Source organism: Callithrix jacchus, chromosome 9 (genome assembly GCF_049354715.1).
Source record: "Callithrix jacchus isolate 240 chromosome 9, calJac240_pri, whole genome shotgun sequence".
Classification (NCBI taxonomy): domain Eukaryota; kingdom Metazoa; phylum Chordata; class Mammalia; order Primates; family Cebidae; genus Callithrix; species Callithrix jacchus.
In genome coordinates this window covers 83,582,414-83,603,855 of record NC_133510.1, presented here as the reverse complement: position 1 = coordinate 83,603,855, position 21,442 = coordinate 83,582,414, and the positions used below count along the sequence as shown (strand labels likewise).

The following is a 21,442-nucleotide window of genomic DNA, read 5'->3' as shown; positions in this document are numbered from 1 at the left end:
AAAAAAATCAATAAATGTATAAGTGATCATTTTTTAAGAAGACATCTAATTTCTGCAACAGAATACAAAGAAACTCTTGTGGCAACAAAGTAATAAAAAAATAACTATCTATGTACCATCATCATCTTCCAAGGTGTAAAATATTCATTCTCCTGCTTTTCGGGATGATGTGCTCAATGACCTGGAGGGTGATGTGCTGTTAACAGTGGTCTGTTGTAAGGACTTACTCCCACATTTATAACTGCTATATGCAGGTTTGAAGCAAACATGCAGAAGAAAATGTCATATTCACCAAAAACTGCCTTCTTTGGCCAATCCCGTATTGAATGTTAGTATTTTCTAAAGTAGTAGAACTATAGAGTAAGAAAACAAATCAACTCTACATGGAATGACTGTCATTTTGTGATAATAGGATTTCAAAATTGGGCCAGTTCTCTACTTCCTTTGTACATGCTACAGTTGAATTTCTCCACCCTCTCTAAAGCTATCTGTGGTTATGATAACTGCTTTAGCCAATCACATGTGAGTGGAAGAAGCTATATATTCCACTTCTTCATGGAAGCCTTTGAGTAAGTAAAAGACTTGCCATGTTCTCTTCCCTTTACTAGGCAACTAGTAATGTTTTATATGAGAAATTATCAATCAGTCTGGGTTTAAGAATGAGAAAATAAAAAAATATGGGCTCTAGCTAACCTTTCATGAACAGGTAGTCTGAGTAAGAAATAAACCTTTGTTACTCTAAATCCCCGAGGTTTAGAGATAATTGTGCTTCAGTATTACCCAGGTTTCCCTGACTAATGGTACACAATGATCAAGCCAAATTTACTTTGGCAAAAGGTTATAAGCAGTATCAATCCTTTAATTACTATAAAACAAAATTAGTGTTTCGAAAACTATGTTATATAAACTGTGATACGTCTTTTAAAAATTATATGATATTTGTAACCAATATAAGTACCTATGGCCTTTAAGCAGTCCAGTTTAAAAAATTTTGAGAAACTTGGGTTACAAATTTTATTTGCTTCTTGATGATCTTTCATATTCTCCTACTTTTATTATTTAATTTCTGAGGATAGAGCTTATTAACTCTCAAGCACCACTCCTGGCACCATCCCCCACCACTCCATCTAAATCTTACACCATATCTTTATAAAGGGATTTTTTTGTCTTATGAACTTAAAGATATAATCAAGATAGGAGAAATATTTGGAGTCTGTCAGTCTACTGTTCAAGCGCTCCTGGTCCCCAGTGAGAAATATTTTTTTTGAAGGAACTGGTAATTTTCACCACATGCCTCCCAAGAGGGATATGTGGGAAAGGTCACCATGAGACATTCTGTCAGATCAGAGACAGAAGCAAAGTCCTTAGAGGATTGTTGTGGCCAAATTGACCAAAGTTTGAATCCCAACTTGGCTGCTTATTTTTGCCTTCTCTAAAACTGTATTTTTTTTTTTAGTTTAAAATAATGAACTAATACCACTAGTCTTGCACTGATCCTGCTAATTTAGTATCACATATATATACAACTACCTAGTATAGTGTGTTGTAGCCAACAAATACATAATCAATGGATGCTATCATTAGTAATGAGTAGGGTCCCAAATTATCCCTAAGTGTAGTGTTTTGATAAGTCAGGGAATGAATAACAGATAGAAAGAGACATGGTAGTTTCTATAAGCTGATCTAGAAAACACACAAGACTAGTATATTTATATTCATTAACCCACCATCAATAATTATAATAAATGGAGCTATTTCACCCTAATTCCACAACCATATGAGAAGTAGCATTATGACACAAGTTTTTGTTCTTGATGCTCTTCAAATTAATGTCTATCAATGCCTTAATCTACTCTGTGGATAAAAACACAAGGAAAACTTAATCAGCTTTATGAGAGAGGCAATGATTGGTTGGGTGACACAAAGTAGATTCAGAATTACCCTAGGAACATACATACTTGGCTCATTAGTGACAACATGAGATAAAATAAGGATAATAGGACAAAGAGAAATTGGAGGAAGAAAGAATGAGAGTGAAGGTTAAAAAAAAGAGGAAGGGAAGGAGGAAAGAAAGAGAAAGAGGGAGAGAGAAAAGAAGGAATGAAGAAAGGAGGGAGGGAGGGAAGTAAAGCTGATACTGAATCATGGCTTATTGTAATATAATGGAAAAGTACAGAAACAATATTGACAATGGATCATGACATATCTGTATTCACATCCTTGCTTGAGCACTTTATTATGTAATCTAGTGCCAAGTTACTTAATTTCCGTGATCTTGATTTTTAAGATAAAATAAGGCAATAATAACTTCATAGGATTGTCAGAAAGATTAAATAAAATGAGATAGCACACGGCATACCTGACTAATATAGTGCATAGCCTGAAGAGTTGATGATTAAGAAATGGTAGCTATTCTGGTAAAAATCTTGATGTATTTAGGGACAAAAAGCAAAAATTTTAATATGTTCTAATAGAAATATTAGTTAAGAAGAAGAATAGTACTATAGTTTTTGAACATCCAAAAAAATGTGAAACTTTTAAATAGATGGCCTCAAATTTTAAGATAAATGTTAATACATTGTAGTGCTTGTAGGAAAAGACAACCAGCATAAGAAGAGATGCGGATACCTCGTCAGATGACAAGAAGTTAAGGACTTGGTGAAATTTAGCCACATAAAGAGAAAAGATATGTGTATCATGAGATTTACCACCCTATAGTTGATGGGATAAGGGGCAAGGAAATTACCCATGCCAGAACACTGGATGAAAAATGGAAGAATGCAGATAACCAATGATAACTAGAAATACACAAATATTACAAATGGGCTCATTTGTAGTACAGGAAACTTCCTGTAACAACAGCAGAGATTAGATGGTATATTTCGGATTACTTTAGAAAAGGGATATTTAAGTTAAAGATCATATACAGACTTTATGTTGTAAGTTAAGAGCAAACATATGTATATTTAACTTAGCTTTATTTCGTTTTCTTTGCTTTTTGTGCAAAATTATTTATGATAAAATACTTTTTTTGTTTTTTAATTTATTTAATCTTTTAACATTTTAATGTTTTTTTTTTCCTTGTTCAAGGTTTATTGCGGGTTTTAGTTGGTGTAACCCTTGGATAGTTGCTTGCACTGTTTATATGTAGATATTTTTACATTGTATGGTAATGTACACTACTGATATATACAGTGCACAAAATAAGATCCTTTGGAACAAGACATGTGATGTTGGATCTAACACTGAATGCCAGGATGTGACTGACTGGGAAAAAATGTTGGACTAGACATGTTCAGTGAAGGAGCCAGGAAGTTATATAACACATGGTGAACATCCATCTGGCTCAAGGGGCAACTGCAGCATGTGCAGCATTGGCAGTGGTGCCTCAGAGGTGGCAGAATTATTTCACACTAACCAGTTTAGAACTACACAAGATTACCACCATCCAGCATCAGGATATAGCTGGAGCACTTTACAAACCATTCCTATTTCTAACTTCTGGAATTGATGTTTTTCCCAGTTCATCTTAAAATATTGCTGCTTTAATCACAGATCAGATAAAAAGGACAGCATGCACAACCTCCAGCTAAAATCCTGTTGTAGCCTAGATAGTGAAATGGTATAACATCAGAAGACTTTAGAATTGCAGCTCTTTTTGGATCCCCCAAAGTGTATCCACACTCTTCTTCAAACAGGCCTCTTCTTCAGGAGTCGGAGTCACCTTCATAACATCTGAGATTCCATTCTGTCCCAAAATGCAAGGAACACTGAGGAAGACATCATCCTTTATTCCATAGAGACCCTTAAACATGATGGAAATTGGGTGAACCCACCTTATTCTTCATTACAGTCTCTGCCAAATCTGCCACAGGGAGTCCAGTGGCCCAGGATATGTAGCCTTTGAGTTTGATCACCTTGTAAGCACTCTCAACCAACCTGCTTGTGAACCTCTTTCCACTGTTCTTTATCTGTATCAGTCCCTAAATCTGGGTGCAGTCTTCAGGGAGACACCAGCAACATTCACTCCACTCCATATAGGCACACTGGAATTTCCACATTCAACAAGGACCCACCCATGACAGCTTAATGGGTGAACTTTCCCCCATCAGGTAACGGAATCGGGCTGAATCCAGATTGCAGCCACTTCCAATAACACTGTTTTTGGGAAAGCCACTTGTCTTCCAAGCCACATAGGTCAAGATATCTACTGGATTTGAAACAATAAGCAACTTGCAGTTCGGGCTGTATTTTACAACATTAGGAATGATGAATTTAAAGATGTTCATGTTATGCTGTACCAAATTAAGACGCTTCTCTCCCTCTTGCTGACGTGCCCCAGCCATAATAATGACCAGCTTAGAGTCTGCAGTTACATTATAATCTTTGCCAGAGACAGTCTTTGGTGTTCTAACGAAAAGGCTGCCATGTTGGAGATCCATCATCTCTCCCTTCAGTTTGTCTTCAGTGACATCAACAAGAGCAAGTTCATCTGCCAAGTCGTTCGTTAAGATACTGATGGCACAGGCCATGCCAAGAGCAACAACCCCAACAACTGTAATCTTATGCTGGGGGGTGAGGGATCTGTTCTTCCTTTAGAAGATTATGAATCAGCTGATCCTTGAGAGTTGCCATTTTGGACTTGGAACCAAAAGGAACCAGGAATGCATGTCGGGCAGGCGTCAGGGGCCCACAGCAGTGGGATCCGGACTAGGCAGCTGCATTTTTTATGTTTTAAAATATGTTAATGTTTTCCTTTAAACATGGACAGGGTAGCATGTATTTTCACCCAAAGTTACTATTCTTGTACAACGACATCTAGAATGGCATTGCATTCATCAGAATTAATGAAAATGCATCTGACATTATGTTTGTGCATATCTCTTTCTGTTCACATTAAACTTAGCTTAAGTTGGCAAATGTCAGAGAAAAGAAAGCTGATGGCTCCTACATTTCCTTTGATTTTATTTGCATTGCTAAATGTGATGGGACACAAAAGCCAGACTGTTTCTTGTGTGATAAGTTTCCTGCCAATGATAGGATGAAGTCAAGAAAGCTTATTTCTGAGCATCCTGAAAATAAATCACACAATGTTGACTTTTTTCCCCTAGAGAAGTTCAATTTTAAAAGGATGGAAATTTACCAAAACTTATATTTGCCCTAACATGAAAGTTTTGACATGTTTCCCGTCAAAAGAAACCACAAATAACTGGAGAAAGCTTATCAATTCAAGTATTCTAGAAATGCTTGAGCTGGTGGGTTGCTTAGAATAAAAGAAAATTAAAATAGCACCTCTGTTCATTTGATAGAACCTACTCTTGAACTCCGATATTTTGCCAATATTTCAAAACTAGTTATGGTGAAAATAACAGCTGTGTCATTCCCATTTGGCATGCAAATGAGTGAAAACTATTATTGTTTCAGTAAAACTCTGAGTTTTATCTCTCACCTGAGTGTTGGGGAGTGTGTGTGTGTGTGTGTGTGTGTGTGTGTGTGTTGCCTCCTCTCAGCAGTAAAGAGTTTCTTTGTAAAGAGTTTCTTGATACTGCAAGTACATATGGAGTGCATATGGAGTTATGGAGTTTCTGGATATAAGATCCAACTTGATTAATCTGGTGAAGACAGAGGTTCCACTTGTCACAGAGACCTATTGGCTTCACCATCAGCATGTATTTGTGTCAAAGACTCTGATAATCATCCTAAAAAGATGTTTTGTGGGCTCTGTTAAAAGCAACCTAATAATTTCACAGCCATAGCCTGAAATCTAGTGTTTCAAAAGTTTTTATTTGGAAATGAAGTAAAATGTGTTCTTTTTACTATCAGAAGGTTTTTGGCTTTCCAAAGGATAAGTTTTAATGCACTTGGCTAAACTTAGGTCAGAAATTTCATTTTATCTTTTTTAAGTAAAGGAGAGCTGAATCTTAAAACAATTTGACAAGCGAGGTTTATTCATGGATGGACTTCCTTGTAGATGTTAGGCCAAAAAAAAAAATGAAGTCAGTCTTTCAATTTCAGATTTTCTGGTCTAGTAGGGTGGCTCTGGAAACACCTGCCATTTTGGAGAAAGACAGAAGTAAAATCTTGTGACCTTTCCATTGACATGAATGTGCTGAAAGAAAGACTTTAGTGAGGGCAAAGGAGTTGAAAATGAGAAAGACATGTCAGTTTATCCATGGAGAAGATCTACAAACATCTGTAAAGACTGCAAAACTCTTTTAAAGGTTAATTCTGCTTAGCTACTTAAAATCAAAAGAAGGATTCAAACATCTTCCCTTGCTGACAAAGGCTGCATTGTTGACACTAACCTTTCCAAAAAAAATTTCATTTGACTTGAGGACAAAGGGTTTTGTAAAATCTGAATTCACCTTGAAGTGTCTTGGAGAAAGCTCAGGTGTCTTAACAAAAGTCTACTCTGCTCTGATAGGGAATTTAATTCTGTTTGATACTGAAAGCTATGCGAGCTGCAACTTTTAACACATACTGCGATTAAAACAGATGAAAAATTGTTTGGATCCTAAAACTAACACCAATATTTTCATATAAAGGAAGGATCACTCTAAATTTTAACTTCTTCCTTTTTGGGGGGGTTGTGGGAGCTGCTCCATAGACACAGCAGGGTTATCCCATAGGCAGAGTGTCCCAGAGTAACCTAAATTTTAACTTCTTACTAAGCCAAATAAAATAGCCTTCTCATTGAAAACTATTTTAAGCAGACACTATTTTTCCTTTTTTAAAAATATGATTTGGTTAGTAATTTGCATTTATTGTTTTATTTAGAAAGGAGTCATCAATTTTTATAAGAATAATGAGTCACGCAAAACCATCCAAGACATAGGAGTAGGCAAGGACTTCATGAACAAAACACCAAAAGCATTGGCAACAAAAGCCAAAATAGACAAATGGGACCTAATGAAACTCCACAGCTTCTGCACGGCAAAAGAAACAGTCACTAGAGTGGATCGGCAACCAACAGAATGGGAAAAAATTTTCGCAGTCTACCCATCTGACAAAGGGCTGATATCCAGAATTTACAAAGAACTCAAACAGATTTACAGGAAGAAAACAAACAAGCCCATTCAGAAGTGGGCAAAGGACATGAACAGATACTTTACGAAAGAAGACATATATGAGGTCAACAATCATATGAAAAAATGCTCATCGTCCCTGGTCATCAGAGAGATGCAAATCAAAACCACATTGAGATACCATCTCACGCCAGTTAGAATGGCGATCATTAAAAAATCTGGAGACAACAGATGCTGGAGAGGATGTGGAGAAAAAGGAACACTTTTACACTGTTGGTGGGAGTGTAAATTAGTTCAACCATTGTGGAAGACAGTGTGGCGATTCCTCAAGGCCTTAGAAATAGAAATTCCATTTGACCCAGCAATCCCATTACTGGGTATATATCCAAAAGACTATAAATCGTTCTACTATAAGGACACATGTACACGAATGTTCATTGCAGCACTGTTTACAATAGCAAAGACCTGGAATCAACCCAAATGCCCATTGATAATAGACTGGATAGGAAAAATCTGGCACATATACACCATGGAATATTATGCAGCAATCAGAAATGATGAGTTTGTGTCATTTGTAGGGACATGGATGAATCTGGAGAACATCATCCTCAGCAAACTGACACAAGAACAGAAAATGAAACACCGCATATTCTCACTCATTGGTGGGTGATGAAAAATGAGAACACATGGACATAGAAAGGGGAGTACTAAACACTGGGGTCTATTGGGGGGAAAAGGGGAGGGCCAGTGGGAGGGGGAGGTGGGGAGGGATAGCCTGAGGAGAAATGCCAAATGTGGGTGAAGGGGAGAAGAAAAGCAAAGCACACTGCCATGTGTGTACCTACGCAACTGTCTCGCATGCTCTGCTCATGTACCCCAAAACCTATAATCCAATAAAAAATTAAAAAAAAAAAAGAATGAGTCACATAATTCTTTGTAATATGTAAAATAACTCAATGTCAAATGCAAAAATAAAAATAAATGGCATGAACATTTACACACATGAGTGGATTTTTCTTGGGATAACTTCACAAACTTCATTAGATTTTCTAAAGTATCTCTGATATCTCCTCTCTCTTACACCCAAATAAAGACTAATTAATAAGGGACTATGATATCAGTTGAGAAACACTGTTTTGCTAGGTATTCTGTCCCCTGTAGTCCTTCCAGTTCTGTGAATCTACAGTTACATAGCTTTTTCTGTGAAAAACACAGTAAAGCAATCTATGTTTTTCTTCATGTCAATGCAGAACTTCTGTTTTTGGCACCACTGATGACAACTGTTTATTTATTTTTTCCTCCCAGTGAACAAAGTCATTTAACGTTTTCTTGCTTCAATGTTGCCAACATAAATGGAGAGAAGTTCATTTGTACAAGCCATAAAATGAATGTTAAGTTACAAATTGACATTTTTAAGCCAGTTTGCTGTTATCCCTGGGAGTAATCTGCATCTAAAAAGAAATGAACTTAGTATCATTCATAATTCAAATATATGCGAGGCGATTATTAGCTTGCTCCCTTACTTTCTTCTTCCCTATCTTCCTTTCTTCCTTTTTTTCCCTCTCATAGGGAAATACAGATTTAGGGCTGAAAACTGACCACTATATGTTTTTCCATTATTTCCTTGCTTTTCTTTGTGTATAGTCTGATTGCAGTATATTTTCCTACATTATATTTATTTTAATTTTATTTGTTTAAAATGTTATAAAGAGATAACAATACTGTTGAAATATTTGGGGAATGTTCTCTTTCACTTACTATAATACTGCTAAGATTCCATAATTTTTGCATTGATGTGGTTCACTTGCTTTGGCTGCTGTGTGATATTTCATTGTGTGAATATCACAGTTTATAAAATCACTCTCTCTTATTTATGGGCATTTGAGTTATTTCCAGATTTTCACTATTATGTTAGGTGCTACTATTAATATACATGTGCCTCTGGTGAGATGACCAGGGCTTCTCTGGGATATTTGTGTGCATGTGGAATTTCTGGGTCATAAAGTATAAGCATATTCAACTTTAAGAGACAATGCCAAACAGTTTTCAAACTTGATTACTCGAATTTATACACTAACAATATATAAGCGTGGAGTCCATATTACCTCCAACACTTGTATATGAGACATTTAAATTTTTACCAATGGAATCTACAATGCAGTGGGATCTCATTGCAGTTACCATTGGTGTTTACTTTATCAGTCAATTGTTAAATGTATCTTCTTGGCCATATGTGTTTCTTTTTCTGTGAAACATCCATTCATATGTTTTTCTACTAATTTAGGCTTTTACATATTCTTATATATTCTTATTAGTAGTTATTTTTGGGTGGTGTATGTAGTGAATATATTCGCCTCCTTTGTAACTTTTCTTTAGGGTATTTTTCATGAATAAATTTCTTAATTTTAAATGTTCACATTGATGTTGTTTAAAATATACTTTTTGGATATCTCACTTCAGAAAACCTTCCCTACCCCAGTGTCTAAAAGATATTTACCTTTATTGCCTACTGAAGTTTTCCTGATCTGACACCTTATTATCCTTCATAGTCTCCACATAGGAATCTGTTTCTCGGTTCTCATCCCTTCATTAATGCCCTTTTTAACTCATCTGGGAGAGCCAAGGGAATGAGTTTGGGGAAAAGGGGTGGCACATAGTTGTGATCCTAACTACTTGTGATTGCAGCTTTTGTTTCAGTGGGAGATTTCAATCTGTTTCTGTCTCTCTCTGTCTCTCTCTCTCTCTCTCTCTCTCGCCCACTCTGTGTGTGTGTGTGTGTGTATGTATATGTGTTTGTGTGTGTGTGTGTGTGTGTGTGTAAAAGTAAGTTAATAAAACCAAGGCACTCATGGATCAATGTGCAATGATGAGTATGTGCCATAAACTAAAGATTATTGTGGTTCCAATTCTATTCTTTGCACCTGAGATCCAAAGGGGGAAAAATAATAATAATAATAAAATACAGCCTACTGCTCTCAAAAAAAGTTAGAATGATTTTAAATCCTTAATTTGTGGATCTCTGTTTCTCATATTAAAGCTAATTAAAGTTTTAAGTAATAGTCATCTACCTTCTACCTAGCTAGACTGAAGGTAGAAAATGTGTATTTTAATAATAACAGAAAATTAGCATGTTATCAGCCAAATAATGAGCATATAATAAATATTTGTTGGTTGCATGGGGAATTCTTTAAAATGACTCATTTTTATTAGTAGATAAACACATCTCTGATTTTCATAAATCTTGAATTATCAAATGGGACTCTGAGCTCATACAAATCACAGACAAAAAATGCTAACATTTCTAGTTCAGAATAAGATCTTACATTAAAATGGCTTCCACCCTTGAAAAGTGATCTATAATTAGAGCCAAATTTTCAGGGTTCTTTATGTATTTGCATAAATAAATATATATGTTATGAATGTGCAAATATGTAACATATGAGTTTTCATATAATACATGTATAAAAGTTGGTAATGTATACAAGTTTAAAAAGAACTGTACAGAGTACCTGGTGCTGTGCTTTCTTTGCCTTTGGGAAATCATGAACTTCTTTGTGGATCTGGCAAAATTATGGGCTTTTTATTCCAGAAAAAAAATGCACATCTGCAAATATTTTTATTAAAAATTAAGAGGGTTGGTAAATCTGAGACTGATCCATTTGGCACCTTGATCTACTGTAAACGTAACTTTATGGATAAGAAAATAAGATACAGAAAGTTTAAGTAGTCTTTCAATGTACTTAGTGCCTGAGTAAGCACCAGAACCAAAATCTCCCAGGTCCCAGCCTAGTTCTAGTTTTACTTGTTATGGATAATAGCTAAAACAGAACATTCTGGAATGTGGGAATAATGAAACATTATTTTAATGCTTGTCAGTATTGAGTTAAAATAGGAAAATTTCGCCATGATTCCCATCTCCACAATCCCTATTCATATATGCTCCATTTGTACCAACACCGATTTTTAAAATGTATGCCTTTTTGTCCTTTCTTTGCCTCAGTTAACACAAGACAATATATTGTCTTTTAGTATTATATTTTCTCATATATTTGTTATTCAAGTTTTCAAGAAACAATGTAAAACAATTTAGTTACTAATCATTGTATAATTGGCATTATTTCATAAAAACAGTTATGACATTTTCAGAAAATTTCAGCCCTTTCTGGAATAATTTAGTATTTTTTAAGACCAAACTTTAGCAAATGTATTTCTGGATCTACCACAAATATGCATGTCTATTTAAATGTGCCCATAGTTCTTTTCTTAGTAAATTAGCACTAAAGCCAGAAAAATCATTTTCAACCAATAGCCACAGAGTTAGGAAGAAAGCCTGTTTTTTTAAGTAGAGAGAAAAGAAATCTGTGACACGTAATCTTGTTATCCCAAACTACCTTGTTTTCCTATGTCAACATGTTCATCATATAAGTGATTCCCAGGCTTTGTTAAGCCTGATACTTGGAAACTTTTGAACTACATTTTCTATTTCCCATAGATCAACAGTAGGACATCCCAGGCATACCCTACTGCCTAGAGTCCAGCCCAAGAGTACTTTGCTGCCTATTCCCTATTTGCTAGCACCTAGAAGTGCAGCTACAGAACCCAGCCCTATCAGTTGTTAGGCAAAACAGCCATAATTTAAGAGGCATCTTTCCTAGTGTTTCAGGGTTTCAGGGACTATTAAAAAAAAAAACAGCAAACATAAAAATTAGATAAGTAACCAACCAAACAACAACAAAAATATAAGAAACCATTTACCTTAGAAAAGTCCAGGTGAGAGATTCAATAACATACCCTCTTCCTCTTTTCAATCTTGCTTCTGAAAAGATGGTCTAGTGACCAATGGCATCAATGACAGATAAATCATCAAGGTCTAGATAGCCGATAAAAACATAACCTTGTTGACAATCCACAGGTGTACATTTTCTGTGTTAAATGCAAAGATATTTCTCTTTTATTTCAAATCAGAATGTTTTATTTTTACTTTTATTTATTTACTTTTTTTTTTTTTTGGAGACAAGGCCCCCCTCTATTCCCCAGGCTGAAGTGCAATGGTGTCATCATAGCTCACTGCAGCCTCAAACCCCTGGGCTCAAGCAGTCCCACTCCTACCTCACTCAGCCTCCTTAGTAGCTAGAACTACAGGCTTATACCACCATGTCCCGCCTTATTTTTAAAAACTGTTTGTAGAGACAAGGTCTCACTGTTCTGCCGAGGCTGGTCTTGAACTCCTGGGCTCAAGTGACTCACCCACCTCTACCTCCCAAAGTGCTGAGATTACAGGTGTAAGCCACTGTGCTTGACTTGTTCCTCTGTTTTAAGGTCAGGAAAGGAGAGGGGAATTAGCCTTCCTGGAACACCCAATAGATTAGATTATTTCCCTTTCACTGATTTCCCTAGCATTTTCTTCACACATCTTCCTACACAATTTTCAGGTCTTACCAATTGGGCTATCAACAGGCATGCAGCCATATAAAGAGAACAGTGCTGCACACATCTTTTCTAAAGAATACTCAAGGATAACTGTTCTGAGAGATATAAACCCACATGGAGACAATGTGGAGAAGTTTACTGGCAGTCAAGCAAAATTAAAGAATTCTGCCTTACAATGCATCTGATCAAAAGGATATTCTGCTAATTTTCCTCTATGACCACCTGCTTAGCTGTTAGCTATTGTTGACTGCGTATTTCAGAAAGTGAATTGCAACTGGAATCAATAAAAAAATTTTTGAAAATCATTTGATCTCTTCATATATGGGACAGTAATTATTTTGTGTCCAGGATAGAGCCAACTATCACAGCATGTTGAGAGAATTGAGAATGCTAGACATTAACTGAGTAAATTAGGCTTTCCTAAATAAGCTATAAAATATGTCCTTCCTCCAAATGTGACAAAGATTTTTGTCAAGTATATTTCAATGAAAACTAAAAATTAAAACAGCCAAATGACAAAGTTGGAAAAAAGTTACGATCTTAGAAAATTACAAATATACTATAGTAGCTCAACAAAACTGCTCAATAATAAATATTTTAAATGTTTGAAGATAGTCCCATGAGAAGGCGGTAATTTATTAATTACTATGGTTGAAGAGTTTGCAATCATGAATGTGATTCAAATCACATTGTTTATATTTCATGAAAAATATCTTGTCAAGCATAAGCAATTATTCAAACAATAGTTAAGAGGAAGAGATTCATTTAGAATATTCATTTGCCATAATTAATTTTGGCTTATCATTATAGCTGAGGGAGGAATTTTTCAAGATCTCCATGACTTAAGGACTGCAAGTAATAGGATCACTGAATCATGCTTTACATTCAAATTTTCATCTTAGGAATGATAAACTTGGGTAATAAAGAGTTGACTTTAAATGTTGATTGAATCACAATGGCATAAAAATAAATGAAATTGATTATTGTTCCAATTATAGCTTTATAATACTTCATTGCCAGGTGCAACGAAAAAAAATGGAAGTGTCCAGTATTTGAACATGTAACTATACAAATATATTTTTCTCAATTTGAATTTCTATATAATGAAAATTGGACTCTGTTAAGCTACAGCTTTAAAAAAATTAAAATATTTATGCTATCTTTAGTTAGTAAATAGGCATGATGATCTAGCAGTGAGAAAAATACTTTAAATATCAACTAATATTCTTATATTTTATAAAATATTTCCATTTTGTAGAAGTTAAAAAATGCTTTCCTCATTGAATTCCTAGTGATAAAAAGGTTTACATTTGTCTATTATAAGATTCTAGAAATATTTGACCATCAAACACGTATATTTAGTTGTGAAAGTTGCTTTACAATGAATGCTTAATTCAAAACGAGTTTACAAGCAAAATATTTATAAATTAGTCTCTATCTGGCTGTTTTGCTTATTCATTGTCAAATGTTTTGATGTTTAAAAGTATTGTTTTTCTTTTTATAAAACTATTTACAATGGTTAGAAAAACATGCTTATTGAAGTATATTTCAGTGTGTTTGGGATTGATATACATAATGACAACTACGAAAAAACCATAAGATAAGTAGGTTTCCTCAATGCAATAGCTAATTTGAATACATAAAACTATTTAATTTTATTTAAAAGCAGTTACAATATAATTAAGCTTGTTGACTTGTTTTCCTAATAGAGAAATACCTTTTACAGTTACTATTTCAGACACTGCAATTCAATATACATAATTTTATTTTAATGTAACAAGCTACTTAGGAAATACACTCATTATATGTTGTGTGCTACCTTCAAGGGACATTTCCTATTACCCACTCTTTTCCATTATCTCCTCTTTGACTTGGTCTTTTAAAACAAAATAACCACTGATACATTCTCTTTCCCACCTCTCATCCCATTTTAATCCTCCAATGTGACTGAAAGAGGAAAAGAAGTTGAATTTTAGATTGGTGTATTTCCTGCACTGTTTTCAGCCTGAGATGTCTTAATTTTGTCTAATACTGGTTCCTCCAAAAATGTAGCAGTTACTACTTTTATGACCTTGGGTCTTAGATCATTTCTATTTGAATAATTTTTCCATTACTGCAGAATTTTGCATTGACTGAGGTCAATACAAGTAATTAATATATACAAATTACTGGGAGAGTATTTTTCCTGAGGTATACAAATAATTCCTTAGCATCTTTGCTGTTAAAATAAGACAAACATATTATATTTAAATTTTTCACATACAAAGGTAAATTTGGCCCAAAATTTGTGAATGTAAATGTACCTACCATAGCACAACAAAATATCTTTCCCTATGTAAAGAAATATTACCTTTCAATTTCCAGCTAGCACCTGGAGGAGCACTCTGATGTGCTTAACTCTACTATACATAATCTGGCCATAGTCTTGGCTCAACAATTTTCTCCTGTTTTTAATTTCTGGTTACAAGATACTATGTCTACCCATTTGTGGTCTCCCAGTAATCCATACATGAGGGTCCCAAACATAATAGGTATTTGTGATGGTTGTTATGACTTAGTGTATCTTTGGAACATTTCTTCAGTCCTCCATGTTGTTTGTTATAAGAACAGAGGTGGTGAGACCTCTGTGCTCCCCACTTCTGTTCATCTTCTTGTTCTCCATGCTTTTCCCAGGACATGCCCAGCATTTGTATGTCCATTAGTTCTAATCATGTGGACTGGCACAATTCACCTTTCTTCTCATCGAAAGAGAGAGTATACTGACGTTAGTAATAACTGAAAATTCTCAAGGGTACCAAGTAATATTATTTAATGCACACTTTAGGGGAGTCATTCATTTTGTTTTCATCCAAGATTTAAACATTTATTATTAAATTTCCTGGCAAATGGCAGTGTTTTAAGGAAGGACCAACTTTTTATAATATGCATGGAAACACTAATTGTGCTAAGTATGGGACAAGATTTCCCCTAACATATTCTTTGTCATTTTGTGCCTTTATCACAGGGAGGTAGATCTGGGGCCTCTCCTAGGATCATGTGCATTGAGATCCTAGGAGAGGCCCCAGATCTATTAGGAATTAGGGAAGTTTCCAGAGCCTTGCAACTAGCAAGTTTTTCTCCTTAAGGTCCCATATCTTTTTTTTCTTTAACTTTCCTCGTATGTCATGGTTTCCAATTCTTTTTTTTTTTAATTTTTTATTGGATTTTAGGTTTTGGGGTACATGAGCAGAGCATGCAAGACAGTTGCGTAGGTACACACATGGCAGTGTGCTTTGCTTTCCTTCTCCCCTTCACCCACATTTGGCATTTCTCCCCAGGCTATCCCTCCCCACCTCCCCCTCCCACTGGCCCTCCCCCTTTCCCCCCAATAGACCCCAGTGTTTAGTACTCCCCTTTCTGTGGTTTCCAATTCTTTAAGACGTCTGGCTAACTTTCTCTCCATGATCTCCAATGTTCATGAGAAATGCTTCCTAGAAGTATCTGACTCTATAATTTTATATTTTGTATGATAGGTTTCCATGAAACACTGTTAAGATAAGTCATGTTCAATTACCCAACGGGCCAGAGTTGAGAGCATTCAAGGGTTGCTTTCTCTTAGACTAAAATGAAGACCATTTGTAGAAAAGAAAAAAAAATGTAGGCATAATGCGGTTGAATTATGATCTCAGTAGTTACATAGACATTTAAATCTCTGACAATAGCTATACTATTTTTGGCCATCTACTTCTTAGAATCCTCAAATATAAATGTTATTCCATGAAATGATTCCAAACAGTTTTTAAATTAAGTATATGTCTATTCTGAGGTCTCCTGAGGTGTGAGAAAAATAAAGTCAGAGGGTGCCAATGGACGTGGTTTTCTGCCCACACTTCTGCAGATCTTTGCCAAGCCTCTCCTGTGGTGCTCAGATGGAGTGCAGTGCCTTCTGCCTTAGATGAATCCACCCCCAGAAGACTAAGCAATCCAATTAGGCAGTTTGAGTTAGTTAGAAATGATAGAACATGTTCATAGGTCCATAGAACTCCTCCCACTACAGAATCCTCTAAAGTGAGATCAAAATGCACTATCTTTGTGTAACCAGAAAATGTATGCATCTTAAACTATCAATGTGTGTTCCCACAAAGCATTCACTTGAGCTGCCTAGAATTCTGCTCATTTCTCTCATAAACTACATCACACAACCTCTAAAAAATAAAAAAAAAAATTTTTTTTAAGTAGATTGAGATGCTTTGGTTTAAAGTGCTACATACCAATGCCTTTTCTCCACCTAGCCAAAACTTAGGCCACCTTAACTTCACCTTCTCCTTCACTTTGCAACTTCTTGTTGGCAATTGCGTCATTGTTTAGATAACATATCACCTTCTTATCCATTCTTTCTTTTTTTTTCTTTTTATTGCATTTTAGGTTTGGGGGTACATGTGCAGAACATGCAAGATAGTTGCATAGGTACACACATGGCAGTGTGTTTTGCTGCCTTCCTCCCCTTCACCCACATTTGGCATTTCTCCCAATGCTATCCCTCCCCAACTCCCCCCACCTGCTGTCCCTCCCCTATTCCCCCCAATAGACCCCAGTGTGTAGTACTCCCTTCCCTGTGTCCACGTGTTCTCATTGTTCATCACCCACCTATGAGTGAGAATATGCGGTATTTCATTTTCTGTTCTTGTGTCAGTTTGCTGAGAATGGTGTTCTCCATTCTTTCTTAAGTGTCAAGTGCAGAGCAGTTGAGATGCAGTGGGTCTAGCTTTTAACGCTGGAAATGTCTCTTCTCTAGGATGTCTGCGAGGGTGATCCTGTTTTGGTACTTGATAGTAGTCATATCTGATAGGGGCCCCTCCTGAAACCAGCCTAGAGGCAAGTACTGGCCTTTAGTGATCTTACCTGCTAGATAGTTTATCTTCAGTTAATTGAAGCTTAGCAAGGGGCTCTGCTGAACAACTGAGCAGGTAATATTCCTGGTTTCTGAATTGATTACTTCCCCAAATCTTTGACCTGAATTATATCAAAAGACACATGACAAATAGCTGTGAAGAAAAGAGTTAAGTCCTGCAGTTTCTTTGCTCTTTTACCAGCAGGACAGATGTCTCTTTATCCTTGGGTATGCAAACACCTGCATGCTGGAAGAACTTTGTGAATGATTACCTTGGTACGGGCAGATGGCCTCTCATGATGATTATTACACGCTTAGGGAAGACGACTTAAACATTATCAGAGCAAAGAAGTGCTACCAAGCTGCAGTCAAGTTGCTAATCTGTTATTTCACTAGAGGAAGCTGAAATATCTGCTTCCAGCTTTCAGTTTGCTTTGCTATCAGTGTAACATTTCAAGGAAAAGTATTTTCATGTGGATTCTAAACCTGAAGTATATGTAAATGAAAATTGAAATATTAGTATGTCATATTGACACAATATAATAAATGCAGCAGAAATTTTTCTTCATATTTCTGTGTATTAAGGAGATGGGCTGCAAATACTACTAGCAAGGCACAAGTTGAAAATACTTGATGTTTAGTGATATTGGGCTCTTACTACAATAACATTTTTCTAAGAGGGAAAAACATTTTTTAAAGTAAACAATTGAAATTTACTATAAGACCTTAATCCATAGAGCAGGATGCTCTAGGAATGGGGTTGTATGTGGTTGGCATTTCTCTGAACCCTGTCATTGTCATGATGTCTCCTTATTAAGGAGCACAGTATTCATATAAAAGGGTGTCAAAAGAAAATTCATAGAAGTCTTCCATAAGAGAAACCTTATCCAAGTAGATTGAAAGCTATCTGTTAGAGCATGGAAAAAAAAATACAGCAGATACTCCAGAGTTGCTACCAACAGTCTCCTTTACTTCTCTCTTAACTGGCAGAATGATTTTATTCAAGTTTATACCCCCACCTCTGAGCCCCTGCCTGACTCAGGGAAAAGGTGACCCTATCTTTGACAGGTGGATAAATCTGACTCGTTTAATCTAAGGCGGGTGTCATGGTCTCATTTCCCTTGTCAGGAGGGGGCATGTGATGCTGATCCAGCTAATGGGGCATGAGTGGAAGTCCAAGGTTGAGTTTCTGAGGAAAACATGATGGCTATTAAAAAAGACATGGGACTAGGCACAATGGCTCTCATCTATAATCTGAACAGTTTGGGAGGCTGAAACGGCAGGATTACTTGAGGCCAGGAGTTCAAGACTGCCTGATCAACCTGGCAAGACCCTGTCTCTACAAAAAATGTAAAAATTAGCTGGGAACAGTGTTACATGCCTGTAATCCCAACAACTTGGGGGATGAGGCAAGAGGGTGCTCAGAGCCCAGGATTTGGAAGCTGCAGGGAACTATGACAGCATTGCTGTACTCCAGCCTGGGTGACAGAGCGAGACTCTGTCTCTAAAATAAAAATAAAAGAGAAGACATGGGAACCAGTAATTCCCTCTTTTCTACTGGGTGTTGTCCTGTCTGTATGTGATTTTTGAAACTGCGGCAGCCTTTGGAGGATGGTGAGGCAAACAAGCCTCCAAAGACACAGCTGGCATTCTAAGAATTTCAGAGGTATAAAAACCTGGTGTCTCTGATGAAACAAAAATGGTCTCTGAACTAATTCCTTAGATTTGCTTTACCTTGAACTTTCATGTTATTTGTTTTTCTCATTGTTTGAGCCAGTGGTTCCCAAACTGTGCTGCACATAAGAATCACCTGGAGCGTTTTTGAAAGTCTCAATGGCCAGCTCTCAGCCCATTGCAATTTGATCAGAATATTGGGGTGGGAGCCAGACATGACTATATTTTAAGAATCCCCAGGTGATTCCATTATGCAGCAACATTTGGAAACCATATGGTTTGAGTGACTTTGGATTATATTTTTATTTCTGAGTTTTTTACACCCGAAACAACAAAACTTAAACTAAAAAAGAAAATCCAGACTGTAAACATTATTTGTGCAAGTAGATACCCTGGATAATAAGATGGAAAAAATATTAAGAAGAGTGTAATCGAGTCCACAAAAATGCTTTCAGAGTTTTCAAAAGGAACTCCAACTCAATTACTTAGCAATCAGTTTGAACTGTATTCAAATATAATCAAGTACCTACTACTTTTGATAGAGTAGTTTCACTGATTATTTCCTTTGATAAAGCTTTCTATCCATTAAATAACCTGTAGTATAATTTATGTAAAATCATTAAAAGAGACTCCTTTCATCTTTATTAAATTTAGTCTTTGAAGAATATGTCTGCAAAACAGAAACAAATATTGGATTCTATTATATCTAATTTCAAAAGAGCAAGATTGGTTATCTTTGTCACTTGTTACAAATCCCTCCACTCACATGCAACACATGCACACCCTTTAAAAAACACCACTGCTGAATCCTTGATTAAGGTCCTCTAATACCTTACCCCTTGTCAGACCCACGAATTATAATTTAGGAAACTATCTAAGAAATTGTCCATGGTGATTTAAACTCACATGGGAGACATAGGCCACAAACCTGATAGCTTCTTGTGAATCCTGGCAAGAATTCTTTGACTCAACCAATTTACAGAAGAAACATTCTCCATCCTCTGAAAGGCTATATGTCCACTCCACTTATTTTCAGGAGGGGAACTTATCATCATCTACCTCTGCAGATCACATAGCAATGTCTTAAATCCTTTTCCTTATCTGAGATATAGAGGGAAGCTGACTGTCTTTTCTCACGTAAAACACTATTCATTGGATCCAGCATCTTGCAGAGAATCTGTGTCACCTTTCAGCCCCAAAGTGGCTTTTTGGCACTGTAACTCCAGACCATGTTTGTAATCACACTACATTGCTATCTAATATGACAGCTGCTAGAGAAAACTACCAGCTTCATGGAAGACCATCTTGATTTCTCACAGCTATTGTTAACCTCATTCCTCTTCTCCATTGCTCAGTTATTAGACTTAGGCCTTGATTTCCTTCTTCATCCTTTAGTAAGATTATAACAACTGGATGGATATTATATCAGTAGACATCCTTATTCTTATCCAATAGCAGGTTAAGCCACTCAGTTTAAAAAACCAACCTGTTTCTTTAAATGACAGTTATATGGACTTTGCCTTTTATAAGTCATGTCAGTGTAGAATTTCTTTAATTTTATAATACACAGAGATAACTTGCTTAACAGTAGAGAAATATGATTACATAATCTTATTCTTTAAGTGAAAGACTTTTTAAAATATGCATTTAGATAGGTAGTAAGAACATAAAGAAGACACCATAAACTGAAACAGGCATGGAATCAGAAGGTTGTTTTTCCTTAATGCTGAGCTATGCTGACAGTTATCTCCAGTAAAAATGAATGAGCAATGTGAGTGTCTGAGAGATTCTTTGCATTTACATGAATAGATAGCATTTACCAGATTGAGGGTAAGTACTAATGAAGCACTTCAACCTAATTAAAACTTTCTGAGCTTTCCTTTTCCCCCTTTACAAACTAACTTAAATTTTTATAGGATTTAACTTGAAGGTGATGGAAATACTAAGGCAGATTTTTGTCATCCCCAAAGACAGGTTAATAATGCATTCAAATTCACATCTTCTTTCACTTTGATAAAACTGACCTACTTTCCCTTTTAGAGAGAAATGTCGTATGAAATATTTTTCACATTAAAAATGTTGTATTTTGATGCCTTTCTTTTTCCATACTGTAATTAAAACTGGCATATCACTTTCAAAAGTTAAATGAAGTTTAGTTCATTTTCAGGTCTGGGCTTTTTAATGAGTTAGTGTCTCTGTTACTTGAGACAAGCCGCATTCACTGCTTTGCATGCCAGGGAATTTTTCTGACAGTAGTGATAATGATGCAGATGTTTCTCTTTGCAGGGATTTTCCAACAATGTTCCTAATGAAAACACATGTCTACTTCCTGGCAAATAAAAAAAATCATTTTTCAAAACAAAAATTCAGATGCTTTCATCCTAAAATGGCAAATGTAAACAGCCATTATTTTCTCCATGTTTTTGCTGGTTTTTTTTTTTTT

General features: G+C 35.9%; 1 protein-coding gene and 1 pseudogene across 3 annotated transcripts in view; one reads left to right on the top strand and one right to left on the bottom strand.

Moving 5' to 3' along the window:
- LIN7A (lin-7 cell polarity scaffold A) overlaps positions 1–21,442 on the top strand; it is a 156,585-nt gene that overhangs the window by 58,369 nt on the left and 76,774 nt on the right. The window lies entirely within an intron of this gene.
- Positions 3,546–4,668, bottom strand: LOC118144274 (L-lactate dehydrogenase A chain pseudogene; annotated as a pseudogene).